This window comes from Chionomys nivalis, chromosome 8, assembly GCF_950005125.1.
Source record: "Chionomys nivalis chromosome 8, mChiNiv1.1, whole genome shotgun sequence".
In the NCBI taxonomy this organism is placed as follows: Eukaryota; Metazoa; Chordata; class Mammalia; order Rodentia; family Cricetidae; genus Chionomys; species Chionomys nivalis.
In genome coordinates, this window is record NC_080093.1 from 62,825,167 (window position 1) to 62,842,769 (window position 17,603).

Here is a 17,603-nt window from a genome sequence, read left to right on the forward strand (position 1 = left end):
TAACAACATTAACAATACTAATACTTTAGATTTGGTGTACCGTGTTCATGAGGGCAAATGTAGCTATCATTATTACATATTGCAAATGGAAACACCACTTTGGGAAACAATTTGGAAATTTCTTAGAAAGCCCAACATATATTTGCTATGGACAGCAAGAGTTCACTCCCAAGTATTTTCCTAAGCAAAATAAACATGTCAATGCATCATGAAAAATGGATGAATGGATATTATGGCCACTTTATCATGGGAGGAGGTATGACTTAGGAAGGCATCTGAACTCCCCAGATAGCCCTTTCACTTACAGATTGCTGTCAGTTGTAGTCAGTGGGAGAATTTTAGAGTACTTTCTACCTGGAATCCTTGCTCATTCATACAATGTCAGTGTGACAGGTCACCATGGCAATGGTCTTACAATCAGGAAATGCAAGCTATTTGTTATGAATCACGAAACCAAGCCACCATGGTTGTTCTTAAAGCTGGTTTGACACCAGAATTCAAACACATTTTCTTCTTTACTTTCTGGCCTTGCAAAGCAAATTTGTGCTCAAAGCAGAAGGCCTTCTAACGTAAGGCTTTTTTGATGGCCCAGAACAGCCTTCCTTGAGAAATGGCCCCTTGCACACTGTTAGATCTCTCTGCCCTGTCTTTTTTCTCACTGGATCTCAGCAACTATTCAGCTAGTCCCACTGATCACACAAGACTAACTCAGCAGGTGGGAAAAACAGCTAAGGCCAAAGAGCCATACAGGTCTGTCTGTGCTTTTCCTATGTTACCTTACTGACACACATAGCTCAGCAGAAGCAACGACAACATCAAAAGTCTGGTGACCTCTAATGACAATTGGGAATGTCCCAATCTTCTCATGAAAAGCAATTTCTACTTGCCCAAGTACGTGGGGTCACACTAGCTTCAGGGTCAGGGGATATAGTTGACTTGGGAAGAATATTTACCTAATACCCAGAAGCCCTGGGTTCAATTCCTAGCACCACATAAATCAGATGTCGTGGTATGTGCCTGAAATCCCAGCCTTCAAATAGTGGAGTCAAGAGGACTAAAACTTCAAGACCATCCTCAGCTATATAATAAGTTCAAGGCCAGCTGGGGATACATAAGACTCAGTCTCAAAAACAGCAATATAAATACTAATTTCTCATTTGTGAAAATGATTAACACGTTAGGCATTAAAAGGATTGCATTAGCCCTCTGTGTCTTATTTCCCAGGATGGGTGTGCTCACAGGCATCCAGGCTCCTGCTTTGTCTCCTTCACGACCAGACCGATCCACACCCTTGCTCCTTTGTTCCCATCTGGGAGTCACCTCTTTGCTGACATTGTTATCTCCGTGCCCAAGTAGTAGAAATTGACGTAAGAAGAATATTTACTATGTTGAGAGCCCAAGTGCACGTGGCTGGGCCTCACTGTGTGAGGATGCGGTCTGTGACAGTCTCGGAGCTTTCTCAACATCCTTTCCCAGCAGAGAGCTATAACTCAGGGTGATGAAGTGTCGTCGTTGAGAGCAACTGGGTATAAATCATCTTGTCTGATGTTTACGGAGATCACTTCAGGCTCTCAGTTCCCTCCTTCCCTTCCACCCTTCCGTGCCTCAGCCCCCCTCCTTCTCATTATCTAAGCATCCTCACCCTAAGCAAGGGGTGAATTCTTTCCATCTCTCCATGGTCTTACTTCGTATGATCATTTGTTTTGCTGAAGCCCATTTATCATATTCAAAACAGCATAGAAGACCAATTATTTTATTTCTTTAAGAAAAGGCTGATTCTCCACTTTTGGCCCAACTCCTCATGCTCACTCACAAAAGGGACAGAGACGGAGAATGTGCCTGTGACTGCCGCAGGAATGAGCTAATGAGAGAGGGGAGGTCTAAAAACTGAGGGGTTCACTTGCAGAGTTTGGCACCAAAACATAGTCTCTCCGAATGGACAGCATGGAATGGTCAAAGCATAGTGGGGGTGAGAGCGTAGTCTAAGCAACAATAAGAAGATTAAGGCAAATGATTATTTGACTTAAGCCTCAGAGTTGGAGAGCTGCAGGAATCCCTGTGGAGAACACACTACAGTTTGTTGCTTCTCCAGAAAATGTTGAAACTTTAGAAAAAATCGGGATGTTTTCGTACACGATTTGGAACTGAGAATTTCTCTTAAGTGCCTCAAGCTGTCCCATGATACATGCTACCCATACATGTCCCTTTCATTTGAAAAGGATTAAGTGATTTAGATCCCCCATCACCAAGAACAAACTCTAATTCCAGGATACAGAGTGTTGTTCACTGTGTCTTCAAGTAAGGGGGAGCACGGGGGAACTTGCAAGCCACGATATCTGCATCTTGGTGGGAGGAGAGTGAGCAATATGGTGTTCGTCTTCTGTGTATTTCTCAGAGGACTCATGATGTTCCATGTCTTTCCTTGGCTCAGAACTAAGTACAACCTTGATGACTGTCCTCGATGTTCTCGCCAGCCGGTCACACCCGATGAGTTATGACATCATGTAAACATACCCCTTCCTCTAAGAAACCCACCAGCCCACTACAGCACCCATCATTCTGCCATTCGTGTTCCTCATCCCACCTCCTGGTTTTTTCACATTTAACTCAAAACCATGCAGATTTTCATTCCGCCCTGTTGACATACCCCACCGTCCCTTTCCATGAGACCTAAAGACAAGTCTCTTTCAGATCAAGGGCATACATGTAATTACTTTAAGAACACTCACCCTGACATATGTCGAATGTCTTTACAGTTTGGCATGTTCTTCCCCCACTCAAAGGTGGTCTTCAGAAGTATGTAACACATCTGTTTGTGGGTGTGTAAATAAAATAACAAGGATGGAAGCCGTGAAAGCTGGAGCGCTCTTCTCACTCACTGAGTTATAGCCCATCTGGTTGAACACAGCGATTTAGAAGGAAACTGGAGCTGGAGTTTGCCCAGTATGGAGTTGTTAGCACTTGGGCTGGATCATTCTTTGTGGATGGCAGGTAGGAGCTGTACTGGCTTTGTAGGCTATCCAGCAGTGTGATGTTTAGCTTTAATTATAGACTTGTACAACCTAGAGTCACTGGGGAAGAGAGTCTTAGTGAAGGATGGTTTACATTGGTGATGGCGGTGGGGGGGGCGGGGGGAGAATTGTCTTCATTCAATTAATTGATACAGGAAGATCCAGTCCACTGTGGGCAACACCATTCCATAGGCAGAGAGTCCAGAACTGCGTGAAAGTGGAGAGAGCACAAGGTTTTAAGAGCCCTGCCCAGCCTGAGGCGGGTGTGGGGTGTGGGTGGAATGGGCATCAGCAGTACCATTTCTTAGCTGCTCACCTATCCAGTTTCTGGTACCTCCTCTAAGGTATACGGATGCCTTCAGCAGAAGGCTACTCTCCAAATTCTGGGCTTAACATTAGCTTTTCTTCCCAAGCTGGATCATAGTCTTATAGGCCTTTTTTGCTGTGTAAAGTCTCCGTTGCTTTCAAACATCATTTCAAAAGGCCCCTGCCATCTTCTCTAGCTGTTTTCAAGAGAAAAGGAGAGGTTCAAATAGCTAATGTTCAGGGTTATCCTTCCAATCGTCTCTTTAAAGCTATGAGCATCACACTGAAGTTTCTTGTTTGTTTTTGTAACCAACCCTGGGTGGGAAGACACATACAGGTGTGTTCCAACTGTTCACTGTGAAATAGGCCAGGCATCTTGCAGCTTCTTTCTCTGTGTGCCCCGGGTTGTTTCCCCTAGATGAATTCCAAAGAGTGGAATTGTTGACTCAAAGCCGTATGCATTGCTAAGGAATATGATAACAATTTCCAGATTGCCTCGTGGAAGGCTGGGCCAGTTCACACTTCTACCAGCTGTGCATGGAAATTCCTGTTTCTTGGCCTCCCACCAACACTGGCGTTTCATACTTTAATAAATCTGGCATGGCCCTGGGCAGCTACCAGGTTGGCTAGAGGAGCTACAGCGTTAAAAGCTCTTGATAGTTTGAACCCACAGGTCACAACTCACAGGATAAATCTGTAGGCAAAGTGACAAGGTCTGTGGTTCAATTAAAAAAAAAAAAAAAAGCCCGTGCACAGGTCTAGTGTGGGGAGATCGGAAACAATAGCCGTTCTTATGAAACAGTGGATCACAGCAGCTGAACCCGAGCTCTCTGGGACTGAATTTATAGACCCAGAGGGTACCAGTCAAAGGGGAAAGGGGGCTTCCTGGACTCTAAATGAGGTGGCTGCTATCATAACTAGTCTAAGTGTTGCTACATTGTGAAGAGAACCTTGCATACCTGACTGGCTTCCTGAGCCAGGGTAGACTGAGGGTCAGACAGTCATAGACCCCAGTGATAGCAGTTCAAAGAATGAAAGACTGAGGCCCCCGCTGATGGGTTTGGGGAAGGAGGCAATAGCTTTGCTTTGCTTTCTTGTTAATTACATGTTAAAAGAGTTTCAGTAAGAAACAGGGCATTGTACACCAAATAGAAAACTATTTTCAACCTGAACTTTGTTCCTAGGGGTAGGGGCGTATCTGTTCTTCTCCAGGACCAGTCCTTCAAGACCTCAGCTTCTGGGAATTGATGGGTTGAGAAGAGAAAGTGTGTAGGTGCAGAATTTATCTTGTGTGTGTGTGTGTGCGTGGACACATGTGCGGATGTTTGCAAGTACGTGTGCCTTCATTTATGTGTGTTTACCTGTACACATGAATGTATATGTGAATATATGTGTGCATACATGTGCATGTAAGCAAATGCACATACATGTATGTGCATAGATACATGCACCTATGCACATGCAGGTGTTGCATGAATGCCTATTTGTGTGTATGTATTATATATGTGTGTGCATATGTGTGTATTGTATAAATCTGTTCATGTGTGTAGATGCATATAGGTATATGTGTGTATATACTTGTATATGTGTGTATGCATAGGAATGTGTGTATACACATATATGTATGTGCATGCATGTGTGTGCATATATGTATACGTGTGCATACATGCTTATGAATGTGTGTATACACATGTATGCATATGCATGCATATGTATGTGTCTGCATATATATTTATGTGTGTATTCATGCATGTGTATCATATGCTTGCACAAGTGTACACGTGTTTTTGTATGTTTAGATATATGTGTGCATGCCTGAGTATGTGTGTACTTGCATGAATTTGTGTGTGACTCTGCTGTTCAACACTATCACCACATCTTTTCCATCTCCTGTCCGCTCTGTGTCCATTGTTTATTTTCTTTGTTTTGTTTTGTTTTTCTTTATTAACGGCATCTTTCTGGGGTAGGTGAAGAATTTAAAACCTGTGCAGGTGGGATGGTGGCAGGGAAGTGTGGGTTCTTGCTGGGAAGGTCATGCAGGTCCTGTACACCTTTCACAGTGTTCCCAGCTCCCTTTTCTTGTTCAGATAACTTCAGGCAATAGTTCAGGTGTGGTTCTTAGGAGTGACTCCTCTCAATCCTGCCATGAGGAGAGCAATAAGTCCATGGTTTTATGCATTTTGTGATCAGGTACAATGGCTTGCTGCAAACTGGAAACTGAATTCTATGCGAGAGTAGGAGTGTTATGAGACAAGAGCAACAGAAACAGGGCCAGAACAAACATTCACCGTGAGTCCCAGAGAGTGCTGTTGTGTGCCAGTCTTGACCTAGTAGTGACGCGAATGGTGTCCTTTAATCCCCGGCTGATGAACCATGCTCAAGATGAGGAAGTGGAGCTGAGATCACCTGACAATGACCATGTCTGGCAGAAAGTGATGGAGCTTGAGTTTGGTCCTAGTTCAGCATGACCCTAATTAATTTGGGGAGAGGAAGAGTTTCTTGTGAAAAGATGAGCTCTGGTTTCCTGCGAAGCTGTTTGTGTGCTTTCTGCACCACTTTGCCCTCAAGGAACTGGCAGGAGAATGTTTGATTTGAACTAGATGGCCAAGTAGCAGGTTCTATGCACCCTGTTCCAGCACAGACCATAGGTGAGGCCCTTTCTCAGACACCAGGGATGGATGTACACGCACTTTTGCTTATACAGAATGTGTCTGAGTAAGCAATCTGGGATTCTTACAAATAAAGACTTTTTTTTTTGTTGTTTTTTTGAGACAGGGTTTCTCTGTAGCTTTGGTGCCTATCCTGGAACTAGCTCTTGTAGACCAGGCTGGCCTCGAACTCACAGAGCTCCACCTGCCTCTGCCTCCCGAGTGCTGGGATTAAAGGCGTGCGCCACCACTGCCCAGCTCAAATAAAGATTTTCTTTTTCAACAGACATTCTATCTCTAGGAAATAATGGAATTTTAGTTTTCATTAGTTACAAACCTTTTTGGGTCATTATAAATTATGCAATCACACACTCAGTCCATCTGACAGCTGAGTCTTGTCCTCTCTTTTTCCTGCCATCAACTCAACATTGTTTTATTTTATCATCCAGTTAAATTGACTAATATCTAAAATTATGGGATTTTGTAAGGCCATTCATAGGAATGGAGTCACTCTTCCCTTCTCTGCAGAAGATGCGGCATAAGCCCTGAACATCCTGGCCTTCCTCCCAAAGCAAAGACATGTGATGTCATGGCTGTCGTCTGCCTCCCACCCACCTCCACCCAGCCTGTATTTTGGTTCATGTCCTAGAGTCCTCATAGTGACCTCCTCACTGCCTGCTGCCTTACTTCTACTCCCGTGATCCAATTTCACATTGGTCCCTCTAGGAAGGCTCCAAACAGACAAGGTCTCGGTAAGCACCAAGTGTTATCAAGCCTCATCCTCATCGAGGCTTTGTCTTCCCATTGTGTTCTGAACATTATTTATGTTAATGGTGAATTTAAATATCTAATTTGTCGATGCAGTTTCAGCTACCATGTAGCTAAGAGCCATATCTCCATTCTAAGATATTTTAATGATTCTGATCTTTGTAGCAAAGATCAAGACTGGTATCAGGGTAGACCATGCACTTAGTACAGTGTGTAGATCTATCCTGGGAATGTTTGCTGGTGAAGGTATATTTCATAATGGATTGATGGCATAAATCCCCCAAGCCTTGGTTTTGTGCTGTTTTATTTTTTATTGCTGGAGATGGAACTTTCTCACCTCGATGACTTTCCTCCAGCTTCCTCCTTCCTTTTCTCCTCCTTTTTTCCCCCTCTCTTTTCCTTCTCCCCTCTTCCCTGCCTGCCGTTTTCCAGTATCATATCAGAGACAAAGCCACAGACCTCTGTGAACTGGTCACTGAGTTCCAGCCTTAACTCTGATTTCACACTTTCTATGCAAGAGAACATGGCCTTAGTCTTGTGGGTGTGTTTTTAAAGTTGGCCGAAATGTCAAAGGGCCCCTTGACTAGTGAAGAAGGTACAGCCATGAACTCAAGTGGCATTATGCTAGGTGGAACATGGCAGCACAGTTAAGAGGCAGAGTGGGTGAGAAACAATGAATCTGATAGGCCCTATCCATGAAGGATGGAATGGGTCAGAAGACATATTTTTTAAAATGATTTTATTTATATGTCATGTGTATATGTGACATATGTGTGTATGATTCATGTATATGAGTATATATTGCACAATATATATATGTATGTATGTGTAATACATACATATATATATACATATACATACACATTATATGGCCATAATAAGTCAATTCTCTCCTCCCACCTTTATGTGGGACTGAACTCAAGTTGTCAAGCTGATGATGTGGCAAAGGCCTTTACTCACTGAGCCACCTCTTTGGCACCTAAATTTTACTTGTAGTTGACTAATCTTTGTACATTTTTGCTGATCAGCTGATCACAATATAATATTTCAGTAGAAGAAATATAGCCAGTATTTTTTCAGTCTATTTCCATAATATAGCCCACTATATGATGATCAACCCAAGATATTAGGGCAAGTGCTTCATCATCCCAAGCTCTTGTGATTTCTTTGTTATAGGAACATTCAAAACCCTCTCTTGCAGTCATTTTGATTACATGGTACAATATTGTTTGGTTTGGGGCCAAGGACTGCAAAGACAAACACAAATATAGGCCCAGCAGCATTACAAGGATGGTGGAGGGGCCTGGCCTAGGGTTATAGACAGCACCAGGATCTGGAACCATATGCAAACAGAGAATGAACTGAGTACAGGCATTTATTGCTCTCTGCTTCTTGTCTGTGTGTGCCATTGGGCCAGCTGCCTCCAGTTCCTGCTGCCATAGCGTTCTCTCCCTGATAGACCCCCCCAAATCCGTGAGCCAAATAAGTGAACCAAAATCAGCCCTTGATTCTTTCTGTCGCCTTTCTCCGGTTATTTCATCACAGTAACAAGGAATGAGTGCAGGTTAGGTGGACTGATTACATCTTGACTTACAGTATTCCCAACTGCAAGTTTACCCGGATATAACCCAGTCACAGGTTGAAGGACAACCATATAGGGCTGACTGGGAGAGGGTAGCCCAGGGGTGGGGTGTGATGAGGACCATGTGAGAGCACAGAATTTCAGACAGACGGCAGAAGAAATCACAGGACCCAAGTCAATATAGATCTAAGAGGAGAATGGTGTGAGATAGCAATAGTGTGGCCCCAAAGGAGGGCAAATGCAAGGGTGAGAAGGAGTGCCCTTAGGGGTGTTTGGAGGAGGTGAGAATTTTAAACTCTGAAGCCTGTGGTTGCTGCTGACAGTGCCAGGGGACAGGACTTTCCGGACATGTGTATGGCCCAGGAGAGGAGGGGGACCTAAAAACCTAAGGTAGAGGGCCTTCTGCATAAAAGACTAAGTCCCCATATGTGGCACTGGCTTTGAGGGTCCGTTGATGTTTTAAAAGGAAGAGCTGAATCCCACTTCTCATTTAGTGACAGATGTTATGGGTGGGGCTTCCTGTCCCAGGACTCTCTGCTGATAAAGAAGACTGGAAGATTTCCCAGCCTAGGGAAATGAGAGACCACAGGGAGATCTCACACCTAGAGGGGCTCAACCCTGGACTCTTCCCGAGTCTGACGTCCTCATGGCTGAGCCTGGGATTGCATCCATTCCCCACACCTATCCTCTTCTCCCAATTCCAGAGGTTCTACTCTACCAGCATTAGCCTGCACCCTCTTTCTTCATCTTCTGCTTCCTTTTACCTCCCTATCCAGAAGTTCAAATACTCAAGAAATAGCATGACAGGCAAACAAAGGGCAAAGCTGGTGACAGTTGTACTGTGTGTCTGATTATCATGACATGTGAATTCTCTTCACAAGGTCTGTATGCAGCTTGGGGGTCGCTTTCATGGCGCAGTTAGAATGGGTTTACAAAAGCTTAGCAATTAGCTGTAATCCTGTTTGTAATAGAAGTTGTTTGCACTTTGCTTTGCTGAGTCCACAGCAACTTGGCAGTGCCACTGTGATCGATAGCAGTTCTCTTTAAAGGGCTTCTTAGATTCTGCTAATGTTTATTTGAAGGCAATTGCCGTGATGCTTGGTAAATGGCTCTCGGTCAACACGAGAGAGGTGCATTCTCTCTAGAAGACAGCTTGCGTGCAAACAAACTAGCAACTTAAGCTATTAACTTCCTCTGAGTGACAGGTTTGAAATGGTGTTGCTGAGGGGGAAAACAAAGCAGACTGTAAATGTTTCCAGACATCAAATTAGTTAGATAAATGAACTTTGAATAGGAAACCAAGATTTCTGGTTAATTCACCCGGTGCATGCTGTGTTGTTGGAAGGCCATTCTGGAAGGCAATTCTGTGCTAGACTATAATATTTTTAATGCCACGATTGCGTCTGCACACCACAGGAAGTATTACCTTTAAGCTATTTCAAGCCAAGGTGAAATTTAGAGATGTGTGAGTGTTGCACTGTATCCACGCAAGCTTTTATTCATGCCTGTCTGCTATGGTGATGGTGCTCACATACAGATTACTTAAAATCGTCTTCCCATGTGGGAGAAAGGAGAAAGCTAATTTGTTTCCAGCCGTCCACCCAGGATTGGCCCGAAGCCTGACTCATAAATAGAGCCTCAATTAATAAACATATAACATCGCTTTATGAAAATTTTAAAGAAAAACAATTTATGATGGCCATTTAGATCTAAATACAAAAAGCTTGTAAAAAGAGCTTCATCTGGATAAACTGCAATAAATAATAAGTAAAATGGTGTCTCACTGCTGTCAGGCTAGGAAATCATGGTTCCCTTTGCTGTTGGGTTTCTATGAGGAAGACACAGTCCCGTTTCATCAAGTAGGAAGGTTTACAAATAGGCATTTTACCGCTCAGATCCTACCACAATCTTCTTAATGATGTCAGCTTTGAATGCTTCCGTAAAAAATGGCCTTGACTTAGATGGCTCAAAACAGTGTCTGTTTCTCATCTCCCAGGTCACTGCCCTGAAGTCCAGTGAGTGGGGTGTGGCTTGACTCCAAATCCCAACAAGATAAAGAAAACAACTCAGCCAGCCTGCGTCTCAGGAGACACCAAGGCAGGATCCATTTCAGTTCCTTAGAGGTGTGGCAGAATCTGCTCTTTGTGGCTGGGGGCCAAAATCTGTAATTTTTTTTCTTCCATCTTCAAAGTGAGCAAGGCAAGGCTGGGGAGACAGCTCAGGCTATAAATCTGCTTATTCTGCAAGCATGCGTTTGTTTCTCAGGTCCTCTGGGAAGTCACAGCAGTGGAGTTGGAGGCAGCTGCATCTGTTGCAACTACAGTCAAGAAGCAGAACTCAATGATGCTTGTGTTCAGCTCACTCATTGATATGGTCCTCAATCCTAGCCCAGGGAATAGTGCTACCCGTAGGGGGCACTTCCTGTCCCAGTTAACCTTATTGGTAACCCCACACAGGCATGTGTAGTGGTACATATCATTTCAGTGCTGGAGAGGCAAAACCAAATGGGTCCTTGGGCTTGCTGGCCAGCTAGCCTAGCCTAATCAGTGAGCTCCAGGCCAACGAAGAGACCCTGTCTCTAAAACCAAGGTGGACGGCACCATGGGAAATCATACCAAGTTTTACTTCTGGCCCCTACATGCATACATTTTTACAAGTACCTGCACATGTGTAACCCACACTCACAAACACACACTTGAATGCACACACGTACTGCCTTTAGAGAGCCATGTGACTACACCGACTCCTACCCAACGAAACATGCAGGTAACTGCTCCACCTCAAGGTCCTTTCTCATAATCAACCTCACAGGACCCTTCATCTCCCTAGCTGAGCTAGTCCTGGTTTCCTCAAATGATGTGTAAAGAAGGAACAAGTGTTGTCTCTGTGTTTTTCTAGTGACGAAACTGAGTTTTTATGGAGTTAACAACTGATCTGTGGACACTCATCTACCTGGAGGCCCTCCCACTGAGTTACTTCTTAAAGAGAAACACCGTGTTTTTCAAGAAAATGTGAAATAGGTCTTGGTTCGGTTGCTATAGTTTTGTGGCTGGAGGTGGGGAAGTTGCTCTGTGGTCCTAACTTTCCATCTAGGGGACTCCTGGAAGACAGGCAAATGCTCAGCCACCTCTCTCTGGACCTTTGGAGGGAGTTTGAGGTTCCTGGAACTGGATCCTGACACCAAGCCAGGCCATCTGCACACGATGATACTTCTCAGGAAGGATGTCACTTACAGAGGTACCAAGAGACTGGTGCCTTGAGGCTGCTGCCTCCTGTGTGCCTCCAGGGGCTTTGCCTGTGGGCTTGGGTTGCAAGGGTACCATAGGCCCCTTAGGGTATAGCTAATGAGACGTTCCCTATTCAGACATTGCCTTCTCATGTTCCTGAGTCCCTGGCAGTTGTGGTCACTTGGGAAGGTAATTCTGTCTCCCTTTACTACCCAAAGAGATGCCTAAAGGCAGGAGGAGGGGAGAGGACAGACAGGGCTGAGGGCCCCCGTCACTGACTGCTGGGGAGCTGTCAGCTAGATCCTGTTGGAGGCAGACTTTCAGCAGGCTGATGATAACTCACAGTCCTGTCCCCTGACTCCCTGTCTATGGCATCCTGTCCTCCAGATGTCATGTCATTAAATGTACAGCGATGAAGTCATTACCTCGCCACACAGTCTTACTTATCGGCCACCACGTCACTTTAGCACCCCCAGGCCATCCTGTCACCACCCAGTCCTGTTACTATCGTGTCTCCGTGAGGTCCAGAAGCCAAAATCATTAGGAGACAGGCCTCTAAGGAGAGGAATTTCATGAAATCCCCCCTGCCAGGCTCTCTCCAGCAGCGTCCCATGTGGGTGGACCCAGGGTTTCTCTGCTCCTGGCCGCATCCTCTATTCTTCACCTCAAATCTTACGGGAATATCCACAAGTCGTAAGTCTTTCAGCTTCTTTTCTGTAGCCCTAGGCAGAGCCTTCCGCTTTTGTTTTGGTGTCTCAATACTGAGGTGCACAGGAATGAATCTCTGGGATGTTAAGAGACTAGAAAGGAGCACCCTTGTTGGTTTTATTCAGGGCCATAGATAGATTAACCCTTCAGCTCCCTTGGGGCTGGGGGTGTGGCTGTGTAGCACAGTATTGGCCTGTCATTCTGGGGTCTCTTCCAGCATCACAAGGGGTAGGGAGTGGAAAACTGGAAGCACCTTTCTCAACCAAAGCAAGCCCTGCTGGCCTCTCACTCTCAGAAGAACAACAGGCATATCCATTCTCAGGCCTCACTGACTGTGTAGGGGTCCTGTGTCATAGCTTCCTGGGACACTCAGTTGTGTCAGACTCTTGGCTGAGGCAGGCAGCCTGTGAGGCTCTAGAGAGGTTCAGTGTATTTCTCAGGAACAGTGTGTGGTGAGGAGAGTCTGGACTCCTTCTCATGCCTCCAGAGAGGAAGTTTACAGTCTTGGTGTCTCTCTTCTCCCCAAGTAAAGTGTTCTTTTGGGATCTCCCATTTCGTCTCCATGCCATCCTTCGCCTATGGTGTCTCTAGGTAGCCATGCATGGTACAGAAAGCATGCATAGATGGGCCTTTGTGTGATTGCCTTCACAATGATTCTGCTCTCCTGGGAGAAGTGAACCATTAAAAAATAAATGAAAACACAAATGAATACCCACTGGTAATATCTGCTAGAAGAGGCAGAACCAGGGAGAGAGCACGTGGCTTGCTAAAGTGGTCATGAGCAGGCCAATGGTCAACGGTTAGGGCTCACAGAGAAACTAGGGAGGACATTTTAACATAAGATTCCAGAATGCAACATAAATCTATAAAAATCTAAATCATTTGCTACAAATGTGAGGGTTAATTAATTCCATAATCAGAAATAGATTAAGAACTGGACCAGGGTGGGGGCATTGAGGGGAACTAAATCCCTACCTGGGCCAGAAGAGGGTAGGAATATACTTTCTCAGGCATGCATTGTACTCTCTAGAGGGAAAAGCAATGGTGTGTCTTAGGCCACAAAATGAAGTTGGAGAGATTACCCAATATAATTAGTGAACCCAGTATTGGAAAGTAAAAATAAAACCTCATTTCATATGTACATGTGTGTGTGCGTGCGCACGTGTGTGTGTGTGTGTGTTTGCTCATGTGTGCACGTGCATATTGGCAGTGCTAGGTATCCAACTCAGGGCCTTATACATGCTAGACAAGTACTCTACTCCTGAGCAACAATCCAAGCAGCTTTTACTGTGGAGAGTTTGTGCTCGGCTCACAGCTGGGCACATGGCCATGCTAATACCAATTTTCCACTGCAAAAATAAAGATCACCAACTCACCGATAAAAATCACTATCACTTATGTAATAACTAATAGGCCCCAAGCCAGGGACCTCCTGGGATGGTGCTGCCTTAATTCCTCACCGTGCTGCCCTGCATTTAGTTCAGTTTTTTCTTCTCTGCATTCCGTGGTGTGCAGATCTTGCAGGCTATAGAACTAATGTGCTAATATTAAAGTGGTAATCAAGATGCCTCTAAATATTCATAGCAATAAATGCCTCCCTTGTGTCCCATGAATGCCAGGGCTGCAGTCTGAAACATTTATTTAGTGCTGGAGAGGGATTTAGTTATTCCCGAGTTCCCTTGAATGCAATATTTTAATATTGTTGTTATGCCTGAAAAATGAGATCCCCCTGACCTTCCAGCGTGGATGGTTCAGATGGATGGCTTTGGCTCTCACTGGGTCCCTTGGAAAGGATAACCTCAGGCTGTGATGAGAATAGGCATGGCTATTGAGGGTGATTCTCTGCTGCTGCTAAGTCTGGTACCAAGTCACTGCCACGTGGCCTCAGCTTCAAGGTCAGGGTCAGATTTTTCTAAGTCATTGAAAATTGTGTGTGTGTGTGTGTGTGTATCTGTATCTGTGTATGTCTGTGTGTGTTTGTGTGCCAGTGGGTGGGTGGGTGGTGTGGTGGGTGTAGGGTGTATGCACACTGTGGGAGTGAGGAAAACATGGTAATTTTTATCTGTGAATTACTGATTTTTTGTTTTCCAGTAGAAAATTGATATTAGCAAGCAAGTAGTCTGTCTGAGCATCAGAGAACACACTACATGGTAAAATCTGCCACTGACAGATATAAGGGCTGGGGATGTGGCCAGGAGTAGGAAAAATGAGCTGGAATTTCGTGGAAGAGCAGATCACACATTCCAAAAGCCAAAAATTCTCTTTCTAACACTAATGGAGATACAAACTAAAGCCTCAGGCTGAGAATGGTTCATCGGATAAGGGTGCTTGCTTCTAAGCCAGAGGATCTGAGTTCAATACCTAGAATCCCAGAATCAATGTGAGAACCAATTCTGACAAGCTGTCTCTGACCTCCACATGTGTGTCATGGCACAGACGTGCAACAAGCAAATAAACATACAGATTTTAAAACAAATAAAGCCTGACAATCTGTGCTTCTGTATTTAACAAATTTTCTTGCCTGGCTTCTAAAAAATATTTTGGTCAGATATCCATAAAGGCATGGAGTATCAGAAACATGAATCCAGTAACTGAGGTAATATGATCCATTAGTAGATTAGAAACAGTGTATAAATCCCCAGTGAAGGCAGATGGGCAAATCCCACACCCATAGAACCGACTTAGTTTCAAACACGACACGTATGTGTCAAGTCATGTATAGAGAGGTGACTGAAAAAAACAATCAGTGAGCATCTATTTAAATGACTGTGGATATAAAAATTATTCATACAATAGAATGTTGTAAACCCATGAGAATGAACAACACACAGAGCAAACAACCCCTACACATATGGACGTACAGGTATAAGATTAAACTAAACTAGCTGAGTCATGGAAGAATGGGCTGAGTATGGGGCTAATGCTCAAAACTGGGCAAAAGCAGAGTTTTATTTAGAAATAGATATAGTGGGAATAAACTATAAAGGAAATCAAGATGTTAACTGATATTAATTAGTGATGAACAGGTTCCGGATAATGGTTGCCTCTGGTAAGGAGTGAGTGGGATGTAAGAATGAAGAAGGGATATTATAGAGTGAACCACATCCCTGGCTCTGCCAGATCTACTGAAGCCCTAACCCCTAATCATGGGCATGTAGAACATCTGGAAGCCTTTAAGAGGCTGCCTGGATAAACTGAGGTCATAGGGTACAATAATGACCTTTCCATCACTGTGGCCAAAATACCTTACAGGATATATTAAGAAAGAAAAGATCAATTTTGGCTCGTCATCAATTTCAGTCATCCTGGCAGGGAATGGATGCTGTGGCAGCCCAACTTATGGACGTAGAAATACATTGGCAGAAGCTACTCACCCCAGCATGGACCAGGAAGCAGAAAGTGAAGCCATATCCAGGGACTAAGAGCCTTTCAAGAGCCTGTACTTAGTGCCCCACCTCCACCAGTAGGGCCCCATTTCATAAATGTGCCACAACGTCATAATAGCATCTCACACTGGGAATCATGCATTCAAAACATGAGCCTATGAGGGGCATTTCAGATTCAATCTGTAGCATATGGGTAGGTCCTAACCTAACAAGATAGGTGTCCTCATAAGAAAAGATCGGGGCACACACATGCGAAAGACAGCACGGGCCTACTTTAAACAGTTCTGTCCTTATGCAGTTAGACCTGGGCTTGATGTAATAAATGTAACTGAGCAAGCTGGACGTAATAATCTAGTAAGTAGCATTCCTCCAGGGCCATCGCTTCAGTTCCTGCCTTGGCTTCCCTCACGATGGACTATAATCTGTAAGACACATAAGCCCTCGTCTCTCCAGGTTTCTTTCGGTGACAGTGTTTACCACAGAATCAGAAAAGCGAACTAGAAAATGTGCTTTCTACAATTTGGGGAATAGTCCATATTTTCATTTGCATAGTAGGTACTGTATTATTTTATTGTTTTTGAAAAGTGCATTGATGCACTTTACGTATTTGTTTAGAGGTGCTTTTCCTCGGTTTAAAAGATAAAATCATAGTTACTGCCTAAATGTCTTTGGCATATTGACTAGAATTTGATTGATTGGGTCAGTGAATAGTGTTCTTTGCACATCCAAGAAAGGATGTAGCTCTGTTAGGTGATCAATCAATATATCATCTTCAGAAAGGGAATGTTGGGCTTGATGGTCTTCAATCAATAACAATTAGGAAAATGGATGTAAGCATGCTTTTAAACTAAAATATCCAGACAGTGAGTGGTTCGGAATGAAAGTCTCCCTCCCTTCTCTTCCTCTATTAGATTTTTTTTTTTTTTGATTAACCAGACCCCTCCAAATATACTATGGTGGTTTGAACTGGTCATCAACTTGGTAAGATGTAGTATCATCTTGAAGACAAGTGTCTGGGCATATCTGTGAGAGATTGTCTAGACTGGGTTCACTGAGGTAGGAAGCCGCATCCCTAAACGTGGGCAGCACTGTCCCTAGGACTGGGCTGCATCCCCAGATGTGTGGGTAAATGGGTTAGCAGAGAGAAGCAGGGGAGGGAGGGCGGTAAAGCAAGAGTAAGTAAGAGAGATCTGCAGAGCCTTTTCCCTAGCAGGGATGGATTCCCTCCTTCACTCCCACCTATTGTTTGCCCAGCACTCCCATAAATGTTATAAAGAAGCACACGCAAACACACTGATCACAAGTAGGTATGAGGCCCCTTCCTTCTAAGGGGAAAAGGACAGAGCAGCAGGAGATTGGTGCTGAGGTCACGCTTCTCCTATTAGCTGACTTTTAAGCTGAGTCCAGTAGACAGGAAACGCATCCCAGATAGAGAAGCCAGCATGTGCAAATTCTCGGAGCAGCAAGACAACTCTTGCATTCCAAGGGCAGGCACGATCAGGAACTAGAGCCAGGTAAGGAGGGAGGAGGACAGGGTAGGCATGTGTTGAAGGAACTGAAGGCCTGTCAAGGAGAGGACATGGGGAACCACAGGCTGGGTTCAAATGCCAGTATCTTATTAGCGCAGTGGGAAATGAGCACCGGCTCGTGCAAGACTGAAGTTGTAAGTGTCCTTCCACTGTTGGAGAAGATGGATGGGAAGAAAAGAAAGGCGGACCCGGGAGGACCTGGGTTAGAAGGGTTCACAGGAGGAAGGCACATGTTGAGTGTTGCCTGTGAGTTGAACAGGAAAGGGGTGGAGGGAAAGATAGGAGGGGGCCTTGGCAGCAGGAGTGGTGCTTTAGCGAACAGCTCTGCAGGACAGGCAACAGTCAGTAGAGGGGTGGGTGTGGCCAGAGAGCCTAGGGGAGGACTTCAGGTTTTCCCCAGTGTGAGCAGATAAGGAATAGAGGTGCCCTTTGTGCTGT

General features: G+C 44.6%; 1 protein-coding gene across 1 annotated transcript in view; it reads left to right on the forward strand.

The window, feature by feature from the left end:
* Nucleotides 1-17,603, forward strand: part of Adam12 (ADAM metallopeptidase domain 12) — a 312,140-nt gene that overhangs the window by 68,714 nt on the left and 225,823 nt on the right. The gene's annotated exons all lie outside the window — the stretch shown is intronic.